We start from the raw sequence: 27,925 nt of genomic DNA on the forward strand, positions 1-27,925 counted from the left end.
ATATTTTAGAAGGTGGAAGAATTGGATGCTTCATACTCTGTATATAGATGCCTCATGTTACGAAGTTTCTGTCAGTCACATGTCCAATGTCCTTGACCTCATTTTCATGGTTCAGTGATCACTTGAAAAAAAAGTTCAGAATTTTTGTAATGTTGAATTCTCTCTTATTATAAGTAATAGGATAACTATATTTGGTATGTGCGTACCTTGCAAGGTACTCATGCCCGTCAGACAGTTTTCACTTGACCTCGACTTCATTTCGTGGATCAGTGAACAAAGGTTAGAATAAGTTTTGGTGGTCAAGTCCACATCTCAGATACTATAAGCAACAGGGCTAGTATATTCGGTGTATGGAAGGACTGTAAGGTGTACATGTCCAACTGGCAGGTGTCATCTGACCTTGACCTCATTTTCACGGTTCAGTGGTTATAGTTAAATTTTTCTGTCTTGGTCTGTTTTTCTCATACTTTATGCAATGAGTCTACAATATTTGTTGTATGGAATGATTGTAAGGTGTACATGTATAGCGGGAAGGTATCATCTGACCTTGACCTCATTTTCATGGTTCAGTGGTCAAAGTTCAGTTTTTGAGTTTTGGTCTTTTTATCTAATATTATATGCCAAAGGTCACTATATTTGGTGCATGAAAATATCTTATGATCTATATATAAGTCTCCCAGGTTTTATTTGACCATGACCTCAATTTCACGGTTCATTGCACAGTGTTAAGTTTTTGTGTTTTGGTCTGTTTTTCTTAAACTATAAGTAATAGGTCAAGTATATTTGTTGTATCGAAGAATTGTTAGCTGTTCATGTCTGCCTGGTATGGTTCGTCTGACCTTTACCTCATTTTCATAATTCATTTGGTCTTTGTTTAGCTATCTTGGTTAATGTTAAGTTTATGTGGCAGTTGTAATAAATCTTTATACTTAGGGCTATCAACATAATATTAATGATGAGTAAAGTAGGTGAGACATTTCAGTGTGTGCACTCTTGTTTAAATGTGCTTATTTATCCGAGTCCTGGACTGCATTCCAGTGGCTTTCATTCGTTTACTTTTGTGTAAATTTTATACAGATCAGTATTTTTTCAAATTTTTTAGCTGCATGTAACATCTTGAACACTCAGAACAGCAAAACAAAATTTAGATTTCAGAAATAAATAGCCTTTAGTCATCGACGAATAGCCGATGACTTCAAGAGTTGTTTCCGTTAAAGGATGATTCCTTTTTTTTTGTGCAATACTTGCTCTTTCGGAGGCTCGAGGGTAATTTCAGCAAAAATTTTATCATTTTTGTTTTCATTACAAATTTTATTTATTACACTATTAGTTATAACTTTATGAATTGGCTCAAAAATCAACCCAAAAAATCGAATGATTTTGGCCTCAGATTTATTTTTCAAATGTTTATATCACTGTAAAAGCTCCAAATTGTCTCCCTTTAGTGCAATAATGACTTTTTGTTTTGGCATTAGAATTAAAACGTCTTTTTCAACTCATCGGTGACCTATAGATAATTTTCAAATATGCTTTACGTAAACTAAACAGTTGTAAAATTAAATCGATTTCTGTAATTTAGTTCTTTTTTTATTTCGATATATATCTCTCTATTTCTCCTATTAGTTCAACTTAAAAAAAAGTACCTTAACAAAAATGGTTGCTTCTTTCGAGGGCAGATTGTGAGCTTAAGTGAACGATAACCCCATGTTTTTATTTGATTTTTCTATTTAGTATATGATAAAAGTTCATCTATAGAAAAACAAGCAAAATCCTACATGTATATTTAAAAAATAATGGATTAATACCCTCCAGTCCCCTTAACGACAAAAAAATAAATAGAACATTACGTTTAAGTATCACCTACAGTATTCTACAACCTCCATTGGTGATACATTACATGTATTTCTGCTGTTGTTTTATATAAGTTATTGTCCTGAATAAACATCTTTATGCGTTTTTGCGTTTTTGCGTTTCAGTTTTTATTGTGAAATTTCTTCAATCAGCCAAGACAAACTTTAAATTTCGCCTTAACGATGTTTTCGCGAGAAATCCATGTATTATTATCGAATTACTACATTTAATCATTGCCTAGTGCCCTAAAATGAGATTTTCCGAGACGCTGGATTTGAAATGGGATACCCTATTTAATTTAAACAATATTTGCAATCTTTTCAAAAAGATGCAGATGGGAATTTTCGTTCCTTATGAAAGTGTTCGCAAGGAGTTAAATTATAAACTCCTTATAGGATTATCAAAAGCAACTATTAAGGACCCCCTTGGAATAAAGATCTTCCAAGACAACGTGTTCGAGAGTTTGAGTCTAATACATGACTTTTTAAAACTTAATGGACGGAGCAGGATTATCTTACTCTTCCAGTTAACCATACATCATCACAGTTGCATTGGTTCTTGTTGCTCAGATTTTAAATTTCAATGATTTCGTCCGAGACCACAATTGTCGTACCTTGATTTTCGATATTAGTCCCTAGTGATAACAGTGGGTTACTTGCCAATAATTTTTATACCCCTTCCAAATTTATTTCTCCTTGTTTAATGCCTCACATTAGTAAGGGGGGGGGGGGGGGGGGGGTGAAATTACACTGTAAACAAATTTGGGTCCAGAATTTTACAGGAAAGTAGTGATTTGGTCCAGCTGAAAAAGGTTAAAAATAAGCACTTCGGAAGCTGTCAAAAGATTTCAAGACACCCTAAACACAAAATTGTCCATATTTTGATTTAGACGCGATGAAGTTTTCTATAATTTTGATATAATTTGTCCCAAAATTAGTACAACACACTGTAAAAGTTTCATTGAGAAAGCGCAGGTGAGATTTTTTAAATTTTCATTTATGTTCTAAAAGAAATGCACTACGAATTAATTGTGTTCTCGGACCATTTGTTTTGTGGACTGTTGTGTATCTTGCTTTGTTGGTTTGTTTCAACCCTTTTGAGTGTGATTATCCTTTGGTACACTTTGCCTCTCTCTTATATATGATATCGCAATAATTATATATATGTAAGCGTTCATATACATTTATATGGATACAATATTGAATTAAAATAGATATAATAATTAGATGAGTGAAAAAAAGAAAATGAAGTAATAATTGTACGTGTGAGGAGTTTGCATTCTTATAAAAAAGAAGATGTGGTACTATTGCAAATGAGACAACTATCCACAAAAGATCAAAATGACACAGACATTAACAGCATTAGGTCACCGTACGGCCTTCAACAATGAGGAAAACCCATACAGCATAGTCAGCTATAAAAGGCCCCGAAAAGACAATGTAAAACAATTCAAACGAGAAAACTAACGGCCTTATTTATGTCAAAAAAATAAATGAAAAAACAAATATGTAACACATAAACAAACGACAACCACTGAATATACAGGCTCCTGACTTGGTACAGGCACATACATAAATAATGTGGCGAGGTTAAAGTCTTTTACACTAGAAATATTTTAGATCTTGTTATATAGACTAATTCTTATTCATTCTGGTCGTAAGTTAGTCTGTCATCCTTAAACGTGTGAGCAATGGCGTACGTACACCAATTTGTAGAATACATGGGATATTCAAAGACTTAAACGAACGTTAAGTCTCAGAGGCATGACTTTTTATTAGTTGTTAGTCTCTTTGAAATAGCTGTCAGATAACTGCGAGTACTCTCAGATCTGTTCATTGTGACTGTTTGTGTCGGGATGTATAAGTACCCGGCCACGTCCACTTGTATTTGTGTCTATCTGATGAGTTAAGCCTTTTTCAACTGATTTTTATAGTTCGTTCTTATGTTGTACTGTTATACCACTGTCCCAGGTTAGGGGGAGGGTTAGGATCCCGCTAATATGTTTAACTCCGGCACATTATTTAAATCTGTGCCTGTCCCAAGTCAGGAGCCTGTAATTCAGTGGTTGTCGTTTGTTTATGTGTTACATATTTGTTTTTCGTTCATTTTTTTACTTAAATAAGGCCGTTAGTTTTCTCGTTTGAATTGTTTTACATTGTCTTATCGGGGCCTTTATAGCTGACTATGCGGTATGGGCTTTGCTCATTGTTGAAGGTCGTACGGTGACCTATAGTTGTTAATGTTTGTGTCATTTTGGTCTTTTGTGGATAGTTGTCTCATTGGCAATCATACCACATCTTCTTTTTTATATGCTCGAAACTTTAGAATAGTTTAGAAATTTATCAAATCAAATAATCCTTGAGTGATGGTTTCGTTATTGAAATTCTAAATTGATGTTTAACCGCGCTAAATATTATATATGATAATCATACGAATAAGTCAGGAACGGAGTTTCAATCTGTAATTCAATAGTTGTTGTTTGTTTCTGTATTTGTTTGTCGTATAGTGTTTTGTAAATCAATGGTTTTCTCGTTTGAATAGTTTTATCATTATGTTAAATGGTGTCGGCGTTTGCTACATGTGGAAGTGCACACATTTACGACATGTTATTGCTTAAACGCACAGTTTCTTTTTCCCGCTAATAATATATAGTCACCATTTGCACTTATATGCGAATGGCCGATTGACAGTTGCTCCAAAATATTTTGCAACATTTCAGTTAAAAAAAAACTTTTTTAAGTCTGGTAATATTTTTAGTCATATTTCCAACAACTTTATTTTTCTTAAACATTACAAATATTACAAATATAACAAACAAACAAACTTCATTTTTGGAACACTATCACAAAGTTTACGTAATACATGTGTAGCTATTTATTTAGATAAACTGTATTAATCCATACATTTCGGAATTATTTAGCAACTATATCCAAATGACGAGGAAGTTCGAGTTTATTCAAGTAATAAGATTAAGGAAACTTTGGTTAACACAACAGCATTTTCAACAAAGTAGTTTATTTTTGTTTGACAAACTCGAAAAGAGGGGGAAAAGTAATAAAATGGTTACTTAAGCATTTACTTAATTTCTATCACGAAATAAATGCGTTTAATATTTTAGATACAGATACAATATAGTGCATTCGTAAATGTAAAACACTTTTTAATAGAAAATGTAAAAGAGATACAAACAGACTCTATTTTAAAAGAGTAAAATCCATTTTATTCCTTTTTATAATCATTTTCAATGTTTACTATAAATGAAAGCAGATTTCATAAAGAAATACACAACTTTTACAATTTTCCATGTTTTTATTCTTATAATTGATAAAACTTACATTAAATGTTCGGGAAATTTCCCAAAATATATAAAAGTTTTAAAATATTTGTGGTAAAAATGTATATATGACAACTATTTATTCGGGAAATGTCCCGAAATCATTTTCAACATTAAATTTTATGACATATATATTGGCAAATTGTTTGAACAAACAGATCTGAAACACATTTCGGGAAATATCCCGACAAAAATAAACTAATTACAAAATGTATAATACAGATGTCTTTAAATATTTTCGGGATTTATCCCGAAAAATCAAATGTATATGCTAGGTCTCATGACTAATAATTTCTTTCAACATTTCGGGAAAAATCCCGAAATCATTTTCAACATTAAGTTTTATGACATATATATTGGCAAAGCGTTTGAACAAACAGATCTGAAACACATTTCGGGAAATATCCTGACAAAAATAAACTAATTACAAAATGCATAACACAGATGTTTTCAAATATTTTCGGGATTTATCCCGAAAAATCAAATGTATATGGCTAGGTCTCATGACTAATAATTTCTTTTCACATTTCGGGAAAAATCCCGAAATATAAATCTAATGTCAGGCACACACTTGGTGCATAGATTTTTTTTACCCATTTCGGGAAAAATCCCGAAATAAAATCTACAAGCAAAAATTACGCATTTTGATTTATTAAACATATTAAGAAAAATCCCGAATTTTTTTTTTTTGAGATTTTACAACACAGAATTTTGATACATAAGAAATTTTTTATGTAAACTTGTTTCTAACATTTATTGAAATATTCATAAAACATATGTCTCACTTAAAAAAATTTTTTTTGGATATTATGTATAACCATACTTTTCATTACAGTTCAGAAAAAGCATTTTCTAAGAAATATAAAGGTTGCTCTATATTGCATCACATTTGCAACATGCTAAATTTGACAAAGTGCATATAACAGGTTAAACATAAAAAATAAAATTCCATTAGTCTGATTAGAATAACTTGTTTTAAAAATTATTTCTGAATTAAAAAGACTAAGATTGCATATATATGCAATTACTATGCTCTAGTTAACTAATAAGCTCACATATAGAACAACAATCATGACAATGTTTACTAAATAGTGGTTGCATTTAAGGAGCTAAAAGGCACCAACAAGATTTACAGGATGTATACCTATACAAATAAAATTATATTGCAATATTACATTTATACCATGTATACCAAAAGAACAGTTTGAAAGATATCAGGAAGTCTGCAGTCCTTTAAACTATGTTTGTCATTCTTTTTCTTTCATTTATCTTCAAATCTGTGTCTTTTAAGACTCGCACCAATTTGTCCTCCAAGATTTCTTTGTATCCTACAAAGAAAAGTCAATTCAAGTTCAAAGTCCTTCAGGCATAATAATATTCATGATTTCCCCCCCCCCCCCGACATATTTTGTTCTGTCTTATAATCATGATAATAGATGAATTTGTTATCACAGGTCCTTTCATAGCTTACTGTATGTCATTTGTTTTCCTCAATAATTGAAGCCTTAATACTCTGATGATGTTTAAATTTTGTTCTTATAATTATTATGGCAGTTGTTTCCTTAGCAATCATACTGCATCTTTTTTTTCTAACCTGGTGTTTCCATTTTTTGATATATATATGTGTGTATGTTACTTTACCAATTCTTACCTACAAACAAATGGGGCATTAATCAGCTCTGACAACCAAAAAATTAAAAAATTGATGTTTAACAAAAAATGAAATGGGGAATGTATCAATGGATCACAGATGATACCCACGCTTGCATATCATATAAAGTTATAAAAGGACATAACTGAAGAACAGTAAAAGTGACTCTACCGAAAACACTTGATCTGACTTAATGGTAATAGGTATTGTGTATAAGTTTCATAAAATTTAGTTTATGCAAACTTAATTTAGAGAAAGGAAACACAAATCCAGCAATTTTTCCATTTTCAAAGGGACATAACTCTAAAAAATTTAATGACAACCTTGATCTGTATTTTGTGGTAATAAATATTGTGTACAATTATTCATACATGTCATAGCATTTGGTTGAGGCAAGCTAATTAAAGTAAGTGAATGGAAATGAAAATTTCAGCAATCATTCAATTTGTGAAGGGGCATAATTCTAGAACGATTAAAGTGACCCCCTTAAAATGCAAACTTGATCTGTATTTTGTGGTAACAAGCATTGTGTATAAGTTTAATTGCATTTAGTTGAGGCAAATCAAAGTTAGAGAACGGAAACTATAAATATAAGCATATTTTTCATTTGTAAAGGGGCATAACTACAGAACAGTTAAGTGACACCCCCCCCCCCCCCCTTAATACATACTTGATCTGTATTTTGTGGTAATAAGCATTGCTGTGTGTTGATTTCATAGCATTTGGTTCAGAGGCAAACTTATAAAAGTTGGAAAATGGAAACAAAATTCAGCACTTTTGTTTGTTTGTAAAGGGGCATTACTCTAGAACAGTTAAAGTACATGGTGCCAAAAAATCATCCCATTATTGCACAAATGTAGTTATTTGTGAACATGGATGCTAATAAACAATTGGCCAGCTAATGAGTGATTGCAATATGTATATATATATATATATCAGTCTAAAGATTTGCACAACGGTACTGATATAAGGTGTTATTAAACGAAAATGTTGTTATAAAATCGTGTTGACAAATATTTCGGCTCAACAAATGGCCTTCTTCTTGTGTCACAAGTTTTAACAATACTGATACATAATGTATAAGGTGTGAAAATAGATCAGGTGATAATACAGGTAAGTTTTGGTCGATTGATTTTAATCCTGAATATCATAATTTAAACAAAACACTATAAATCAATATACGTGACTGTGTATATTAACAATAAAAATAAGTGAAAACAAAACTGTTAGTATTTCTTATTGATGCCGTTTGGGTGATGTACATTAAGTTCCTTTATCCAAAAGCTTTCCCGAACCTGTCGCTGTGCATCACTCCAGTGAATGTTCTGTTCAATCACTAGAATTTTCATGCGATTAAAGTCATCAAGTTTGTGATCTGACTGTCTGAAGTGCTGAGAGACTGGAAGAAGTGGCTTCTTAGATATATCACTCCTATGGCCATTGAGGCGTTTGTGGAAAGGCTGCTTTGATTCACCAACATATTGGAGGCCACAAACCGAACATTCTAGTATGTAAATAACATTCATACTTTTGCAGGTAACATTGCAAAATATCTTATAGTTATTTTCGGTTGCCTTACTGTGAAATGTTGACGAATGCTGCATCTGTAAACAGCATTTGCAGCGTTTTTCTCCACACGAACGACATTCTCCAGAAGTACTTCTATTATCAGACACTTCAGCCCGCACTAGTAGGTTCCGTAGACTACTAGGTTGCCTAAAAGCTATCATTGGAGGCTCAGGGAAAATCTTGGACAGTTTGGAATTCTTTTCAACTGATTTCCAATGCTCACGAATGACACCAAAGCTGTTTTTGAGAGATGGGTGATAAGTTAGAACACATGGAGTCCTTTTGCTTTTCTTTTTAACTTTGTATTCCAATAGTTCACTCCTCGGAATTGACTCCGCTTTCTGAAAGCTTTTTTTGATATTTCTGTGTTTGTAGCCCCTTTTCTTCAAGCGAGTTTCAAGTTTACGCAGTTGTCTTTTAGTTGTTTCTGTGTTGGAGCATATTCGCTTGACTCTAAGTGCCTGACTGTATGGAATGCTCTTGGTAAGATGAGCAGGATGGCAACTTTTAGGGGACAAATAAGTTAAAAAGAAAAGCAAAAGGACTCCATGTGTTCTAACTTATCACCCATCTCTCAAAAACAGCTTTGGTGTCATTCGTGAGCATTGGAAATCAGTTGAAAAGAATTCCAAACTGTCCAAGATTTTCCCTGAGCCTCCAATGATAGCTTTTAGGCAACCTAGTAGTCTACGGAACCTACTAGTGCGGGCTGAAGTGTCTGATAATAGAAGTACTTCTGGAGAATGTCGTTCGTGTGGAGAAAAACGCTGCAAATGCTGTTTACAGATGCAGCATTCGTCAACATTTCACAGTAAGGCAACCGAAAATAACTATAAGATATTTTGCAATGTTACCTGCAAAAGTATGAATGTTATTTACATACTAGAATGTTCGGTTTGTGGCCTCCAATATGTTGGTGAATCAAAGCAGCCTTTCCACAAACGCCTCAATGGCCATAGGAGTGATATATCTAAGAAGCCACTTCTTCCAGTCTCTCAGCACTTCAGACAGTCAGATCACAAACTTGATGACTTTAATCGCATGAAAATTCTAGTGATTGAACAGAACATTCACTGGAGTGATGCACAGCGACAGGTTCGGGAAAGCTTTTGGATAAAGGAACTTAATGTACATCACCCAAACGGCATCAATAAGAAATACTAACAGTTTTGTTTTCACTTATTTTTATTGTTAATATACACAGTCACGTATATTGATTTATAGTGTTTTGTTTAAATTATGATATTCAGGATTAAAATCAATCGACCAAAACTTACCTGTATTATCACCTGATCTATTTTCACACCTTATACATTATGTATCAGTATTGTTAAAACTTGTGACACAAGAAGAAGGCCATTTGTTGAGCCGAAATATTTGTCAACACGATTTTATAACAACATTTTCGTTTAATAACACCTTATATCAGTACCGTTGTGCAAATCTTTAGACTGATATAATTTTTTCCTTATCTGCATAGTATCGCCTATTCTAGACGATCCGGTACATAGTAAATTTGCTGGTTGGTCTTTTTTATAGACTTTTATATATATATATATATATATATATAAATGAAACATTCAAATGTCATATAAAAAAGATGTGGTATAATTCATTATTGCCAATGAGACATTTACTCTCCACAAGAGCCCAAATGACACATAAATTAACAACTAAGCCTGCTTTACTTATGATTGAAAATTTATCGCTTTTTTTTTAATAATATCACATAAACTTGATCCATGAAAATGAAGGCATGGTCAGTTTAACCAGTCAAGCAAATACAGCTTACAATCATTTCATATACCAATATAGTGGCCTTATTGCTACATAAGTGTCTAAGCATTGCTAAGAGACAGAGGATTTTATTTGTGAAACAGCACATTTTGTTAAAAATAACATATTTTTGCACAATTTCAAACTTTCAAACTTACCGTTCACATCTTCCCATTATAATTTAGACTAAAAAAGACCTTGAACTTCACAGAGAACTCAGAATCAAAGACCTTTCTCTTCCTATTTGTCTAGGCTAACTGCATGTCCTACAGATATGTCAATCTGAAATAAAAACAGAATGGCATAAACCTTCATGCTGAAAATGTTTAATGTGGATTCATTATTATTCATGGGATATCAATTTTCGTGGTTTTCATTGAAACAGCTGAGTCACGAATTTAAATGTTAAACGAATTATAAATTTGCCATCGGGTTGTATACAGACTATGAAATAAACAGCTGCGCCATGAGCGCATGATACGCCCGACGTATTGTGTGGAAGTTTTATGCAATAATCATAAATAGTTTCTGAGAAAGTTTTAAGCAATTACCATTTATTGCTTTTGAGACACAGCGGGACATGTGAAACCACCCCACCCTGTTTTTTTTTTTACAAATATCACTAAAATAAAATTTTGAAACAAACCAAAAAGTATACAGATCTTTAGATTAATATAACAAAGAAGTGTGTACAGTTTCAAGCAATAATCATAAATTGTTTTTAAGATACGGCGCAACATGTAAAAAAAAACCTCCCCTTTTTTACAAAATACTCAATAACTCTAAAATAAAATTTTGAGTCATCACCAAAAAGTATACAGATCTTTAGATTAATATAAAAAAGAAGTGTGTAAAGTTTTAAGCAATAATCATAAATCGTTTTTGAGATACGGCACGACATGTAAAAACCCCCTCCCCCTTTTTTACAAAATACTCAATAACTCAAAAATGAAATTTTGAATCATCACCAAAAAGTATACAGATCTTAAGATTAATATAACAAAGAAGTGTGTAAAGTTTTAAGCCATAATAATAAATCGTTTGTGAGATACGGCGCGACATGTAAAAAAACCTCCCCTTTTTTTTTTACAAAATACTCAATAACTCAAAAATGAAATTTTGAATCATCACCAAAAAGTATACAGATATTAAGATTAATATAACTAAGAAGTGTGTAAAGTTTTAAGCAATAATCAAGAATCGTTTTTGAGATACGGTGCGACATGTGAAAAAAAAACACACCCCTGTTTTAGTTACAAAGTGCCGTAACTCAAAAAGTTTAAATCTTATTTTCACTTATTTTCACCAAAAAGTATACAGATACATATACAGATCATTTGACCATCATAAAGAACAACTATATTAAGTTTCATGAAATTTAGATAAGTCGTTCTCAAGTTACGGTGCGACATGTTTACGCCGGACAGACAGACAGACAGACGGACAGACAGACAGACAGACGGACGGACGGACAGACGGACACCGGACATTTGTATACCATAGTACGTCCCGTCAAAATTTTGACGGGCATATAAAAACCAAACAAAACAACTACAAAATTTCTTTAATCCACAAAAATTGATACATGTGACCACAAAATTTAAATGAATCCACAGCATTATCCTTAGCATTTTTTTTTTAAAACATGAACTACTTGAAGGCACATTTATTTAATTCAAAATTGTGATATGCACTAATGGATAGATAGATATTAGATTAATTTCTATGAAATTCTGTCTATGAAATCAGGACAGAGTTAGGATTTTCACCTAAATAGGTGAATATTGAATCAATTTCTATGAATTTATGTCTAGAAAAAGAACAAAGTTGAAAATAGATAAAATATATCATTCATTACGAATAATCAATCGAATTCTTAAGCAGAAAACTTCAAACAATATTCAGGAAATACTGGAATCTTATCAAAATAGATTCTACAATAGGTGACAAATTCAATAAAAAACTATCAATAGGATTCAAAAGAAATAGAAACATTGGTGAATTAGTTTAAAACAGCTATAAAATAATTTATGTGAACTAAAGAGTTCCTTCTAACATTTAACTGTGCAGAACTAATTAATGACATTAATGTCAACAACACATGTAAACTGTAATTCTGATGAAGACACTTCTTTACAGTAACTATGCAAAACTTAAATTAGCAGGGGCCCAATCGCCAATGGCCCCTATAATTGGTGTAAGCTACTTAAATTTCTGCTTTTCTATATTGGACCATTGGAAGAAAAATGAAATATAATACTTCCATAATACTTCCATAACAAAAAAATCAAAAATCAAAAAACCGAAGAAAAAAATATTTGGTAATATATTCTTTCAAGGGCAATATTAACAGCTTTGAAGGATCAATTGGCAATTTAAATAATACAAGTCCTATTCCCAGATCTTACTTTGCTGAACATATTTATCACTTAAAAAAAAATTAAAATTCCTTCTTTCTATTATTATCTGCAAAAAAACATAACTTTTGGTAAAATAATTTCTTAAGGACAAAAAATCCTATAAAGGATCAATTAACTATTTTGGTCATGATGTAAGCTTATTCACAGATCTTAAACTTAGCTGAACATAAATAAATGTCTCTACATCTATCATACTTCCTGCATGAAACTTGAAATTCTGCTAAAATTTTGTCTTTCAAGGGCAATAACTCATATAAGGATCCACACTACTATTTTGCTGTTTTAAATTTATTTTTATGATATCTATAATTGTTTTCAATATGACAATCATTGTTAACAAGAACATATATATATAACATGTATAAATTGTGGGAACTTGCTATTTCAGGAGCAATAACTTCAAATAGCCAAGGGTTTTCAAGATTGGTCTTAATTTTAAAGGCAGATTACTCTTGAAATGCTACGTTAAATATTAAAGTTATTGTTTTTTTTACCAAACTATGCAGTGTTTCTTAATTAAAGGACAAGATTACAAGAGGCTCTCAAGAGCCTGAATCGCTCATCTGTATTTCAGAGAAGATTTTTAAATGTTATATATAATTAGCAAACTTGATCAACAAATTGTGTAAAATTGACTTTAAAGGGCAATAACTCCTTAAGGGGCCAATTAACAAACCTGCATTTGACCAGTATGTTCTATTTTTAGCCATGGCGTCCATGTTTGTCAATGGATCAAAACTTCGGATACAATTTATAAACTAGATACCCTTAGGAACATTTAGTTAAAGTTTGAAGGTACATGTATTTGGCCCAGTAGTTTCAGAGGAGAAGATTTTTTAAATAGTTTACGACGACAGACGACATAGGACGCCAAGTGATGGCATAAGCTCACATCCTCACTGAGCTAAAAATTACAAAATATATACTAGATACCCTATTAGGATCATTTAGCCAAAGTTTGGTTAAAATTAATTAATTACAGTAGTTTCAGAAGAGAAGATCTATGAAAAAGTGTACACCAGACATTAATGGATGATTCAACAATTAATGCCAAGGGATGGCAAAAGCTCACATGGCCTCTTAGGTCAGGTGAGCTAAATAGAAAATAAAACTTTTGACAAACAAACAAAAAATCATAAGTCAGGGGCATTATTTAAACAAGTAACATTTAAAACTGCCTATATAAGTTATGTTAAAAACCAGGCTATTTTCAATACTACTTATATATTAGGTAACTTTTCTAAATATTATTTTTATAGGTGTCCAAAAATGCAGATTTTACTAGCTAAATTAACAAATTTCCACAGTCATCTGGTTATTTTCCCCATGAAATATAAATTTCTTTTGAAACACTAATTAACTTCTTGATGCACTTAATTATCACTTATCTTTCATATGGATACTAATCTGGGTAAATTTAGATTGGTCTCTTCAGGGACTATTAAATTATCATTTTCCTCCAAAATCTTGAAGGTAGACTGGTATAAATAGAAAGTTAACATACTTGTGAATTAATTAAGATTTAAAGTTATTTATAAAGTTCTGCTAACCCAAATCAACTACATGTGTTTCTTAAATAAGTGTTATTACTAAAAAACTAGAGGCTCTCAAGAGCCTGTGTCGCTCACCTGTTACTGTATTTCCTGATGTCGGCCATCTTGGTTGGTAGGTGGGGTCATTAGACACTTTTTTTTAAATAGATACCCTAGTAATGATTGTGGCCAAGTTTGGTTAAATTTGGCCCATAGTTTTAGAAAAGAAGATTTTTGTACAAGTTACAAAAATGACGAAAAGTTGTTCAATATTGACTATAAAGGGCAATAACTCATTAAGGGGTCCTCTAACAATTTTGATCATGCATTGACTTATTTGTGGATCTTACTTTGCTGAACATTGTTGCTGTTTACAGTTTATCTCTATCTATAATAGTATTCAAGATAATAACCAAAAACTGCAAAATTTCCTTAAAATTACCAATTTTAGGGCAGCAACCCAACAACGGGTTGTCGGATTCATCTGAAAATTTGTGAGGAGATAGATCTGATTCTGATAGACATTTAAATCTTGAAAGATTTGCCCTAAATGTCTTAGTTTCAAACATATAAAGCAAAAACTGCATTTTACCACTATGTTCTAATTTTAGCCATGTCGGCCATTTTGTTCGGTAGGCGGGGTCATGGGACACATTTTTAAAACTATATACCACAATGATAATTGTGGCAAAATTAGGTTAAATTTGGCTAAGTAGTTTCAGAGAAGAAGATTTTTGTACAAGTTACAAAAAATGACGAAAAGTTGTTAAAAATTGACTATAAAGGGCAATTACTCCTTAAGGGGTTGACTGACAATTTTGGTGATGTTGACTTATTTGTAGGTCTTACGTTGCTGAACATTATTGCTGTTTACAGTTTATTTCTATCTATAATAGTATCCAAGATAATAACCAAAAACTGCAAAATTTCCTTAAAATAACCAATTCAGGGGCAGCAACCCAGCAACAGGTTGTCCGATTCGTCTGAAAATTTCAGGGCAGATAGATCTTGACTTAATCAACAATTTTACCCCATGTCAGATTTGCTCTAAATGCTTTGGTTTCAAAGATATAAGCCAAAATATACATTTTACCCCTGTGTTCTATTTTTAGCCATGGCGGCCATCTTGGTTGAATGGCCAGGTCATCGGACACATTTTTTAAACTAGATACCCCAAGGATGATTGTGGCCAAGTTTGGTTAGATTTAGCCCAGTCGTTTCAGAGGAGAAGATTTTTGTAAAAGTTTACAGACGACGGACGATGGACGACGGACGCCAAGTGATGAGAAAAACTCACTTGACCTTTCAGGTCAGGTGAGCTAAAAAAAAAATGTATAAAATAACTTATTCAAGTAATGTTTTTGTCATTATAAACCTTTATCTCCATACTCTCCAATCTAATAAATTCTTTATTTTATCATATAAAATTATATAAAAACTCATTCAAACTACATTTAATCTAGTATGCTTCTATTCAAATTTAAAATAACTCTATTAACATGATTAAGTAATCTTATTATTTTCAAAAACAAAAATTACTTATATAAGTAACGTGAAAAAACTACTTGTTTAAGTAACGCCCCTGACTGTTTATAATTTTTCAATTTCAGGTTCTAAGTTTTGTATTTTATGTATGAATCATAGATATATATATGCATGTCTTTCTCAGTTTTTCTCTTGATTATCAAAGTTTTTAATTTTGTAAATTATTTGGCCTTTCATTTTTTTTTTGGAGATCGAGTTACTTATGAATCTTTTGCAGACAAACTCCTGTCTGACCTTATCACAATTATCAGAGTATTTGTCATTTATGTTTATATGGCTTGATTTATTAAGGTCTTACTAGATAGGGGTTCTGTATACATGTATCTTTATTCTTTAAGACATGTATGTTAAATTGTTTTTCTTTGATCTCTATTTTTATATTTTTATATATCATTTCAGCACCCTGTTAAATTTTCTAATATTTATTTAGTTTTAGTTTTCTTTCTTTTCCCTATTTTTTTTTTACCTTAATTCTGTACATTTTGCCTGATAATTCTCTAATTTGTAAACCTCATCTAAACTCTCATCCATGTCAAATATACTTTCAAGTGGTACATACTTGTACAAAATTCTTGAATTTTAAATTGTCGGGAATTATAAAATTTTATCAAAAAGGGAATGCCCGGGCCCATTTGCCCCATCCCCCTTAATCCTCCTCAAAATAAAACTTTAAGGAGACCATACACAAAACCAAAAAAATATACAATTATCATAATTATAATTCGCATTATTATAGTATGAAATTATTACTTACAATAAAATTTTCAAAATTCTATTCCTGTATGTCATCATGGTCATTGTGAAATACAATACTAACATCCTTCTAATTATTTCACTTTTATTTACACTAATAGACCTATTCCCATTATACTTAATTAAGTCCATTGAATCAATAATATTGAATGCGGTGAGAGTATATATACATGATATATATGTATAACATTTACTGGTGTTTTTATATTTAAGTACAATACACAGAAATTGTCTAAAATGCAGGTTGCGGGTTGCAGGTTGCGGGTTGCGGGTTGCAGGTTGTGGGTTGCAGGTTGCGGGTTGCGGGTTGCCACAAGGGGATAAACATGGAATGGTGTAATCTACATACTTTTACTTGTTTCACTTGTTTTAACAATTTTATGATCAATGTTAAAGGCATGGTATTTAATTACAATACACATCATTCTTGTGTAAATAAACTTACACCTAAAAATAGAAATCTATCAATTTACATTAATTACAATATCTTGATGGGTTTATGTAATATTATACACACCTTTTCGTATGAAAAAAGAAAGCTTAACAAACATTTGGGTAAAACCTTCAACAAACACGTAGATTCTCACAACTAACTAATACATAGTAAGCATCAAGTCTTGACACGGTTTTAGTTTTAAGTGGTAAATTAAAGACTTTTTGCCTTCAAACTAGATATATATGTACATCATTGTATATATTTTTGATTAACAGTGTTTCTGGATTCTTTAGCTAAGTTCTATTGCATTCTTAGCAAGGGTCCTTCTCAAAAGTCTACCTATTTAAAAGTCTTGTTTTCGCTTGATGCTCTTTTAATTTTTTATAAATACGCTATGAAGGGCATTTTTTAGTAACGTGTTGCAGGGGAAATAGAAATACCGAGCATCTGTTAGTCCTTTCTTCGCCGGTCTATCCGGCTTTTGTTATCGCTCCCACGTGTACAACTTTTGCAATTTTTTTTTTATAAAACTATTCTATAAATAGGTTAAAATAGGTTAATATCAGCAACATCTATGACAAGTTCAAAAAAGGTTGACGTATTTAAAAGAGTTATGCCCCTAAGAAGTATTATTTTTTTTAGAAAATGTCCTGTGAGCTGAACATATACATGTATCTTTGGTTTTTTTTTTGTTGCTGTCCTGGAGTAAAGTTCCAAAGAAACAAAGTTTCAGTTTGACTTGAGAGTTGAGAAACTATGATAATTGCAAAAGACAAGCAAAAATTCTGAATCACTGAATATAGACCATCAAACAGAGCTGCCCCTCCTGCCAAAACAAATCTCAATTTTTCGGAAAACATTTGAAATACTGTAGAGCCTCTGGGATTACTTGGACATGTCTTCCCATTTGAAAATTTCTGTAGTCGGTGTCTTTCATGTATTGTCAAAATATTAATTTACATGTATATATATAATAATTGCACTTCCAATTTTCATCAGGACGCAAAAATGTGCCAACTTGAAGGTTCTGTGTTGAAGGCCGTATTGTAAAATAAATGTTGTTTTTGTATCAGGATTATATGTTCTACTAACCTCTAGTTTTCAGTAAGTGTTTATTTCTGCCAATTTAAAGCACAAGAGTGCACACGCTAAAATGTCTCACCTTCTTTACTAGTCATTGACAGTATGTTGATAGTCCTGAATATATAGCTTTATTACAACTGTCACATAAATTTAACATTTACCAAGAAAACTAAACATTGACCAATGAACCATGCCAGACAGACAGACATGTACAGCTAACAATTCTTCCGTACAACTAATATAGTTGACCTATTACTTATAAATTAAGAAAAACAAACCAAAACACAAAAACTTAACACTGAGCAATGAACCGTGAAAATGAGGTCATGGTCAAATAATTAGGCCAAAATCAGCCTTTACCATACATACATGTACACCTTTATATACTCAAAGGATTCTCTTTTTGAAAATAATAAATACTATTTTTACTTTTCAATCATTAGTCAAATTGTAAATGGACAATTGTAGTGGAACTGGCTCAAGTACCCCCCCCCCCCCTTCCCAAAAAAAAAAGAAAGAAAAGAAAGTAAAAATAGCAGAAATAAGAATACTTACCCTTTTCATTTATTTTGGCTGGGTCTGCAAACTAATGTTGACTCTCAAGCTCTCTGTAATGTCTAAATTTTTATTTTGCGTCTTTACATAATAAAACTGACTGCCAAAGGAACAAGTTATTTTTTTTTGCACTAAATCATGTTCATGCAAGAAAGGGCATATATACAATTATTTAAACCTAATAATTTCTGAATATTAGCCTCAAAGATGTTCAATGTCCACTGAAAGGAATTTAATTGTTTTTGTAACTATATTAAGACAGATTAATGTGTTCTATGATAGAACCTGTTCAGCCTATGTAAATAAGTTTTCATTGCTTTTACTTTAATTAGAATCAATGTTTAGAACTATTAATAGCAATTGAGCAGAATGATAAGCATCAAAAGATACATGTATGTGTATTAAACTTATGATTATTGAATTTGAATTATAATGAAATGACAAAATCAAAAACTGACAACTGAAAACTGACCAAAAACTTCTACTCTACTTTAATCTTTATTACTACAGGATGTGAATGATTGTAAATTTATTAGTCATGGGGTAGATTTTATACATGTATTTTCATACATATAATATTGATGGGTGACCTGCAACCTGCAAACTTCAACCCGCAACCTGCAACCCGCAACCCGCAACCCGCAACCTGCAACCCGCAACCTGCAAAATAGCACTTCCCCAATACACACAACATGTACAAGTAAATGTGGCCTGTTTTTATCCAAAGATCTAGGAAGACATAAAATGAATTTCTCTTTTATTTCATTGGTTACTATATGGATTCATATTGATGTCATGACCTCATTACTTGGACATCATAAAATGTGTAGAGCAAAATAAAATGTAGTTTGAAATTCATCAAGAATACACATCTTATAAATATCTTCAATTTATTACAATATTGTTTTTGTGGTGATTTTGTGAAGAACCATGCAGTGAAAGAAAACAGTTCAAAGAAGAAAATGGCAAGTTATTTTAAAAATTACACTTTGAAGTTTAGATACAGTAATATAATATAAAAAGATAATGTCAACAATTCTCTTAATCAAATATTTCTTTAAAAGTTCAACAACAGTGGGTTTGAAGTTTAACAGTAACACACCATTCCCTAATTGGAAGATTAGTTTATTGTAACTAACTGAGTTTACCCTCTTTAAATAAAGAATTTATTAATTAATGCATATTATGACTATATACAAATGTAAATTAATGTCTTGAAATAACTGGCTCAGGATAGTTTGAAGTGAATATTTTGACATATATATGTACATGTACAAATCTTAATCATGTTAATTAAAAACTATGTTCAAACCTATGATTGCATTGGATTAAAACAGCAATTTATACGTGTGCATGTAAAACAAATTTCGTTGAAGAAGGGTCTAAATACAGCACAATAAACAACGTTTTCCAAAAGACCAAAAAAGTGAAAAAGTATATTTTAACAAAATGCATTTGACTTAAATAGGTCGTATATATATATATACATTCCATGTTCATGCCTTATATATCATGAACTGTATTACAACGTTAAATAAAAACTCAGGAGGAAAGGTAACACGGAGACCCGGCCACCGAAAGCTTCATTTTTGTGAAGCCCAGATGGTCAAGTGATGTAGCCCGTCCGATAAAGTGCAGGCGATTTGGTGTTACAATATCTGAGTAGCATGAGTTTGAATTTCTCTGAGAGCTAAAAAAAACAATTTGCGAAAGCAAATTAACAGATCTAACATTGTTGGGTTGATGTTTAGAAAAGTTTATATATATATACATGTGCTTGATTTATATATATATATATACATATGTGCATGATTTAAATTATATTGTGTATGTTTTTTTAATACATCGTGTTCTTTACTAAAAAAAAAATTGTATTGTACGTAACTATATTGCTGATCAATGAAGTCTGTTTAGTTTCTCTCTATCTTTATGATCTTATTTAGCTCTTGATTCAAGTTCACACACAAAAGAGTATTTTTCTGGTCATTTTTGCATTTCAAAGTTTCTCTCTATCTATTATTATAGTTTTCAAGATAATAAGCAAAATTGGACGAAAAAAAATGACCTTTATTGCCCCTACTCCTTTGAATCTATTTCATATATATTCCATGTACATGTATTTGGACCAGTAGTTTCAGATTACAAAAATTTACGAAAAATTCTTTAAATAAAATATAACTCCTTCAGGGGTCAATTGACCATTTTGGTCATGTTGCCCTACTTGTAGATCTTACTTTGCTGAACCTTATTGCTGTTTATAATTTATCTCAATCCATAATAATATTCAAGGTAATCAATGTTATTTTAGTATATCAGCTGATTATGTGCTTACCAGCTGCACATGGTTAATCAATTAAAAGCAATAAATTTCTTCAGTTTAAGTGACCACAAATAATTGCTCCCAATCAAGCATTAAATTTCTCTGACCCTAAAATGTTGTGGAACAGTATCATTATATTAATCACAGCTTTATTCTGTTAAGCTCCTGTACATTTAGCATGTCAGTTAATACATCAGATTGAATTATGCTGGCTGAAATTGAAGTTATCAGAATAAACATAATGTTGGAAGAAAATATTTTAGAATATTTAGGAACTTTTCTACAAAATCTCCACAGATCGATACATGACAAAAACTATAAAAAAAATCCCTTGAAAACACATAGCGAAAATATAATAAAAATGTGTCAAAAACTAGTGCAAAGAATAAATAAGGTAGCTTTGTTACTCTAATAATAGTTGTTTCCAGATTATTAGGGTTGGTGATATGATGATATATTTCACTCCATTCATTTAATTTTCATAATATTAATTTTTTGTTTGTATATATGTCAATAACAGATTTTGATACATGTTTGTCAAAAATTAACCCCTAGGGTCGAAATACATATAGGGGCCAGTTAGTCCTAACTAGACTGTATTGAGTATACTCATATATATATATATTGGTCGGACCGTACGAATATAGGTGTACGGTTCAAATACTCACATGGTCTGGAATATATACAAGAGAGTTTGGATGGGGTTAAATGATTAAAGAATAATGCCCTTAAAAAATTAAGATTAGAGAATAAAGGGCAAAAAAAATGAAAATTAGAGAAAAAAGGGGTTAATTTTTTGAAGATTAGAGAAAAAAGGGGTGAAAATTAAATGTTTACAGAATAACAGACCCCCCCATCCAGACCCTCATACAATATGAAGTTTTTGATATAGACTGAGGTTTTAGTAATAATAACATTATGCAACTACATGCAGACTATAATATGAAAAAATCAGGATGAAATTTGAAAAAGGCCAGGACAGGAGTTTGGAGAATTAAAAAAATGATTAAAATAGGGGATGAGACACTTTGCCAAAAGAAAGGCAGGATGACTATTAAGATCTATTTATATGTATGTAAAAAAGGGCAGGATAAACTAATGAACTAGATAGTTCACTAGTACACTCTTCTGGTAGGGTTGCTGTCTTTTTTACACATTCCCCATTTCCATTCTCAATTTTAATAAAAAAAACTAGAGGCTCACAAGAGCCTGTATCGCTCACCTGATTCTACTTGGGTTTTTGAAATCATATGAAAAAATATAAAATTTGGCTAAAAGTGACAACACAACCTCATTGATAAGGAAAGGAACATGTTTAATTTCATTCAAAAGTCCCCCACTGGCGGCCATCTTGGATGGCGGATCGGCTACAAAGTAACAACACTTGGTCAGCACCTCATAAGGAACATTCATGCCATGTTTGGTTTTATTACATTCAGTGGTTCTCTAAAAGAAGTCATTTGTATGCATTTCCCATAGGGTCCTATGTTAAACTAAGTCCCCTGCTGGCGGCCATCTTGGATGATGGATCTGCTACAAAGTAACAACACTTGGTCAGCACCTCATAAGGAACATTCATGCAATGTTTAGTTTTATTCCATTCAGTGGTTCTATAAAAGAAGTCATTTGTATGCATTTCCAATAGGGTCCTATGTTAAACTAAGTCCCTGCTGGCGGCCATCTTGGATAATGGATCGGCTACAAAGTAACAACACTTGGTCAGCACCACATTAGGAACATTCATGCCATGTTTGATTTCATTCCATTCAGTGGTTCTCTAAAAGAAGTCATTTGTATGCATTTCCCATAGGGTCCTATGTTAAACTAAGTCCCATGCTGGTGGCCATCTACGATGATGGATGGGCTACAAAGAAACAACACATGGTCAGCACGGCATAAGGAACATTCATGCAATGTTTGGTTTCATTCCATTCAGTTGTTCTCTAAAAGAAGTCATTTGTATGCATTTCCCATAGGGTCCTATGTTAAACTAAGTCCCCCGCTGGCGTCCATCTTGGATAATGGATCGGCTACAAAGTAACAACACTTGGTCAGCACCACATTAGGAACATTCATGCCATGTTTGATTTCATTCCATTCAGTGGTTCTCTAAAAGAAGTCATTTGTATGCATTTCCCATAGGGTCCTATGTTAAACTAAGTCCCCCGCTGGCGGCCATCTTGGATGATGGATTGGCTACAAAGTAACAACACTTGGTCAGCACTCCATAAGGAACATTCATGCTATGTTTGGTTTCATTCCATTTAGTGGTTCTCTAGAAGAAGTCATTTGTATGCATTTCCCATAGGGTCCTATGTTAAACTAAGTCCCCCGCTGGCGGCCATCTTGGATGATGGATCGGCTACAAAGTAACAACACTTGGTCAGCACTCCATAAGGAACATTCATGCTATGTTTGGTTTCATTCCATTTAGTGGTTCTCTAGAAGAAGTCATTTGTATGCATTTCCCATAGGGTCCTATGTTAAACTAAGTCACCCGCTGGCAGCCATCTTGGATGATGGATCGGCTACAAAGTAACAACACTTGGTCAGCACCCCATAAGGAACATTCATGCTATGTTTGGTTTTATTCCATTCAGTGGTTCTCTTAAAGAAGTCATTTGTATGCATTTCCCATAGGGTCCTATGTTAAACTAAGTTCCCGGCTGGCGGCCATCTTGGATGATGGATCGGCAACAAAGTAACAACACTTGGTCAGCACCTCATAAGGAACATTCATGCCATGTTTGGTTTCATTCCATTCAGTGGTTCTCTAGAGGAAGTCATTTGTATGCATTTCCCATAGGGTCCTATGTTAAACTAAGTCCCCCGCTGGCGGCCATCTTGGATGATGGATCGGCAACAAAGTAACAACACTTGGTCAGCACCTCATAAGGAACATTCATGCCATGTTTGGTTTCATTCAATTCAGTGGTTCTCTAAAAGAAGTCATTTGTATGCATTTCCCATAGGGTCCTATGTTAAACTACATTTTTAAGTCCCCGGTTAGCAGCCATCTTGGATGATGGATCGGCTACAAAGTAACAACACTTGGTCAGCACCCCATAAGGAACATTCATGCTATGTTTGGTTTTATTCCATTCAGTGGTTCTCTAAAAGAAGTCATTTGTATGCATTTCCCATAGGGTCCTATGTTAAACTAAGTCCCCGGTTAGCAGCCATCTTGGATGATGGATCGGCAACAAAGTAACAACACTTGGTCAGTACCTCATAAGGAACATTCATACCATGTTTGGTTTCATTCCATTCAGTGGTTCTCTAAAAGAAGTCATTTGTATGCATTTCCCATAGGGTCCTATGTTCAAACTAAGTCCCCCGCTGGAGGCCATCTTGGATGATGGATCGGCTACAAAGTAACAACACTTGGTCAGCACCTCATAAGGAACATTCATGCCATGTTTAGTTCCATTCCATTCAGTGGTTCTCTAGAAGAAGTTCAAAATGTAAATTGTTAACGACGACGACGACGACGACGGACGACGACGGACGACGACGACGGACGACGGACGCCAAGTGGTGAGAAAAGCTCACTTGGCCCTTCGGGCCAGGTGAGCTAAAAAGGCAGAGTGAAAAATACATAACAACTTATAGAATGCAGAACAAAATTTTTCATCCTACCCCACTTTCCCCCCCTTAAAAACCAAATGGTAGGTCCGTTATCTATACCTTTCACCTTGCAACATGTGTTTTTATTTTACTTTCAACATGTTTTAACTTTTTAATTTGACGTTCAGCGGTGGCGAATCTAGAAATTTTCGTAAGAGGGGGCCCACTGTCTGCCTAAACGGGGGGGGGGAGGGGGATTTCGTCACATTTCAGTGATTCCATATAGCTATATAACCAACCAAATATTTTCTGAAAAAGGGGGGGCCTGGGGACCCTGCCCCCCCCCCCCCCCCCCCCTAAATCCGCCTCTGTTCAGTCTTACAAGACTCAGGTGCCTCGTGCAATGTATTCTGCTAATTTAAATTGATGTGCATCGTGATTTTCAAATGCTTATTTTGCGTGCTAAGTATTTTTCAAATAAAATTCAAACACTTAAATTGGCAGGGATCGTCAAGAAATACTTTTTTAAAAGCTGTAAACCAATTATATCATAAATGTGTATACTAAATCGGAAATATCAAGTACACAATGTAAATCATAAAGTTAATATATACAAGAAGCAGGGGCGGATCCAGCCATTTTGAAAAGGGGGGGGGGGGGGGGGGTCCCAACCCAGGACATAGGTGGGAGGATGTTCCAACTATATGTCCCCATTCAAATGCATTGATCGGCAAAAAAAATGGGGGTTCCAACCCCTGGAATAGGATCCGCCAATGAGAAGACTGTGACTCAGTCAGAAAAAGATTCACAACAAAGTATTTATTTTTTGTGCAACGTTCATGAAATAATGTCTTATTTCACATTTTTTACGTGCAAGCACCCCCCTTACCACCCACTGCACACTTAGTGACCAACCCTCCCTTACCAAAAAGTGCTAACATGTTGCACATAAGTTGCACATAAGATGCTCGCACACGAGTTTTTTAACATGCAAATTAGGTGAGCATTTTGTGAGCAAAAAAATTGCACATATGAAACTATCCTAATTTGCATGTTAAAAACCTCACGTGCAACTGCTCATATGAGCTTTTGTTTCACATGTGCATTTTATTAGATTGCTCATATGAGCAGTTGCTCACATGTTGCACACGTGAATATTATAGTTGACCAAAACAAAATGGCTGCTTTAAAAAAGGAGTATTTTTCAAATTTAAATGAAAATCTTAAATAATTCAGTTGAAAATAAAATAACTGATACATCATGTTAAAAGAGTTATTCTTTAATTATTGTCAGTTAATTTTGATTTTCATATCATTTTTTTTTTTTTTTATTTAAACAATAAACATGATCATGACTAAAAACATAACATTACATTATAAAACTAATAGAGGGACTTGCAAGTTTAGTACACAATGAATGTCTTTGATTAATAAGTACTGTATTTCAAAAAGTTTAAAAAGGAAAAATCTTTATACATGTAGTACTTATTTTGAAGCAAGTTACCTGTATATATATTCCCATTATAAAGGACTTAAAATTGTAATATATTTCAAAATCTGACACAAAAATGAAAATAATGAAATAGAAATGATAACTTACAAATATTAACCACAGCCACACTGGTTTTATCAGATTTCAACAATGCCTTTCTTCAAATAGCACAATATAGGACTTAACATTTTCCATATATCCATCTACCTCCATTTATTGCATGATTTTCATGAATTTGAATTTACAGGATGTACATGACTGAGGGGGTATAGGACCTTTATCGGGACTCCGGGATCGGGTGTTTTTAAGCTCGGGATTTCGGGATTAACCCTTTCGGGATCCGGGAACTCTTTTTTTCGATTTTCGGGATGTCAGGCTTTAAATTTATTTAAATTCGGGACCTTGGGATTTAGTGTTTTTAAGCCTGGGATTTCGGGATCAGGACCACTCCTACCCTACCCCCCCCCCATGACTGGGCATGTCATTTTGAAAAAGCTCATATGAGCAATGATGTAGGTTAGTTTTGAATGGTTAGAAGAATGGAAAAACTTTTCAAGGTACAAAACTAACATAAAACTAACATGGATGATAAAAGCTCACCTGAGGTTTGAATTGCACATGTGAGCATTATGTTAGATTTTTGTGGGCACATGCATATGAACTACCAAACTGCACATATGAGCAACCTGATTTGCATACAATTTTTACTTGCATCTCATGTGCTTCACATGTGAAACTTATGTGCTTTTGTTAGCAATTTCTGTACGGGCAAATCCTAGTCCAAATAATTATGACGTCTTGAAAGGCTAAATAATTTGTTTTCTTCGACGCCTTACTAACATGACTAAGGCGTCAAAGAAAAACATTATGATAGCCTTTCAGTAAGACGTCAAAGAAAAAAAGTATAATAGCCTTTCACGACGTCATAATTATTTGGACTACCCTTATCTTATCTTATCCCATCCCATCCCATCCCATCCCATCCCCCCCCCCCCCCCCCCCCCCCAAAAGAAAAGAAAAGGACAAAACGAAACACCCAGTCCTTCTTTAAACGTAAATAATGCTCTCACACTTGTTTTAACTAAGTGTTTACCATATAGGACCATATATATTGAAATCACTTCAACAACAGGCTGCTGTCGTACCGACAATCAAAGCTCTGCATCTTCAAGTTCAAGGTCTTACCTGAACTGGTTCCCAGATTGCATAGCTACATTGGATAACAGACGTTCTTCTGTCTGGACTGTTGTTAGCTATGTCAGGAAAAAAATTAAAGTTTACTTTCCATGTATTTTTTCTAAATATTCAATAATGTATGACCTTCACCTGTCTCAAAACACCAAGCAATTTGATTGGTTGTCTCTTGAAACTATTAAATTCCCCTTTTCAAAAATTTGATATCAAAGGGACTTTCCATTCAAAGTGTTTTAGCCAAGAGAGGTAACTCTAATTTGTTTTTGTTCAAATCATTGAATGATTGACACTTTGCTTTTATAGTCTGTTTCTTCAAATTAGTTCTGCAAAGTTAAGGTAACATTTTATTGATAACAATATATATATTGATTGTTTTAATTAATATATATTGAACAAATATTAAAATATGATTTTTACAATCTTAATTGCGTTTTTTTTATATTTGAAAAGTATGTATCTACATTTTATCACATGATTGAAACCCAACTGTCTTTTTTTAAATACTGGTAGAATATATCCATTTCAATACCCTTTATCATGTTTATAACTAATTGTTCGGTGTGAGCCAAGACTGTGATGAAGAACTTACCTTGACCTATAATGGTTTACTTTTATAAATTGTGACTTTGACAGAGAGTTGTCTCATTTGCACTTATACCACATCTTCTTTGATCTATTATGTTATAATGCACCTTGTATTATAAAAAAAGAATGTAAATAAGGAAGCGCCGTTTCTTTTTGTATATCACTTCTGCTTTTTATTTATTATTTTGTACATAAATCAGGTTTATTCTTTTCTTCATTCTTATAAATCATTTTATAAGTATCAATTAAAGGCATTTCAATT

The 27,925-nt window shown here is 32.8% G+C and overlaps 1 long non-coding RNA gene across 2 annotated transcripts; it reads right to left on the reverse strand.

The window, feature by feature from the left end:
- Positions 1-5,174: 5,174 nt before the first annotated feature.
- Positions 5,175-27,067, reverse strand: LOC139527399 (uncharacterized). 2 transcript variants are annotated; one of them, XR_011665352.1, is made up of 3 exons: positions 16,433-16,588; positions 10,340-10,463; positions 5,175-6,513 (listed from the first exon to the last, which is right to left on the reverse strand). It is a non-coding gene; the product is annotated as an uncharacterized lncRNA (long non-coding RNA). The 2 variants fall into 2 exon arrangements; XR_011665351.1 differs by lacking the exon at positions 16,433-16,588 and adding an exon at positions 26,978-27,067 and having other exon boundaries at positions 5,176-6,513.
- Positions 27,068-27,925: the final 858 nt, after the last annotated feature.

This window comes from Mytilus edulis, chromosome 6 (genome assembly GCF_963676685.1).
Source record: "Mytilus edulis chromosome 6, xbMytEdul2.2, whole genome shotgun sequence".
NCBI lineage: Eukaryota > Metazoa > Mollusca > Bivalvia > Mytilida > Mytilidae > Mytilus > Mytilus edulis.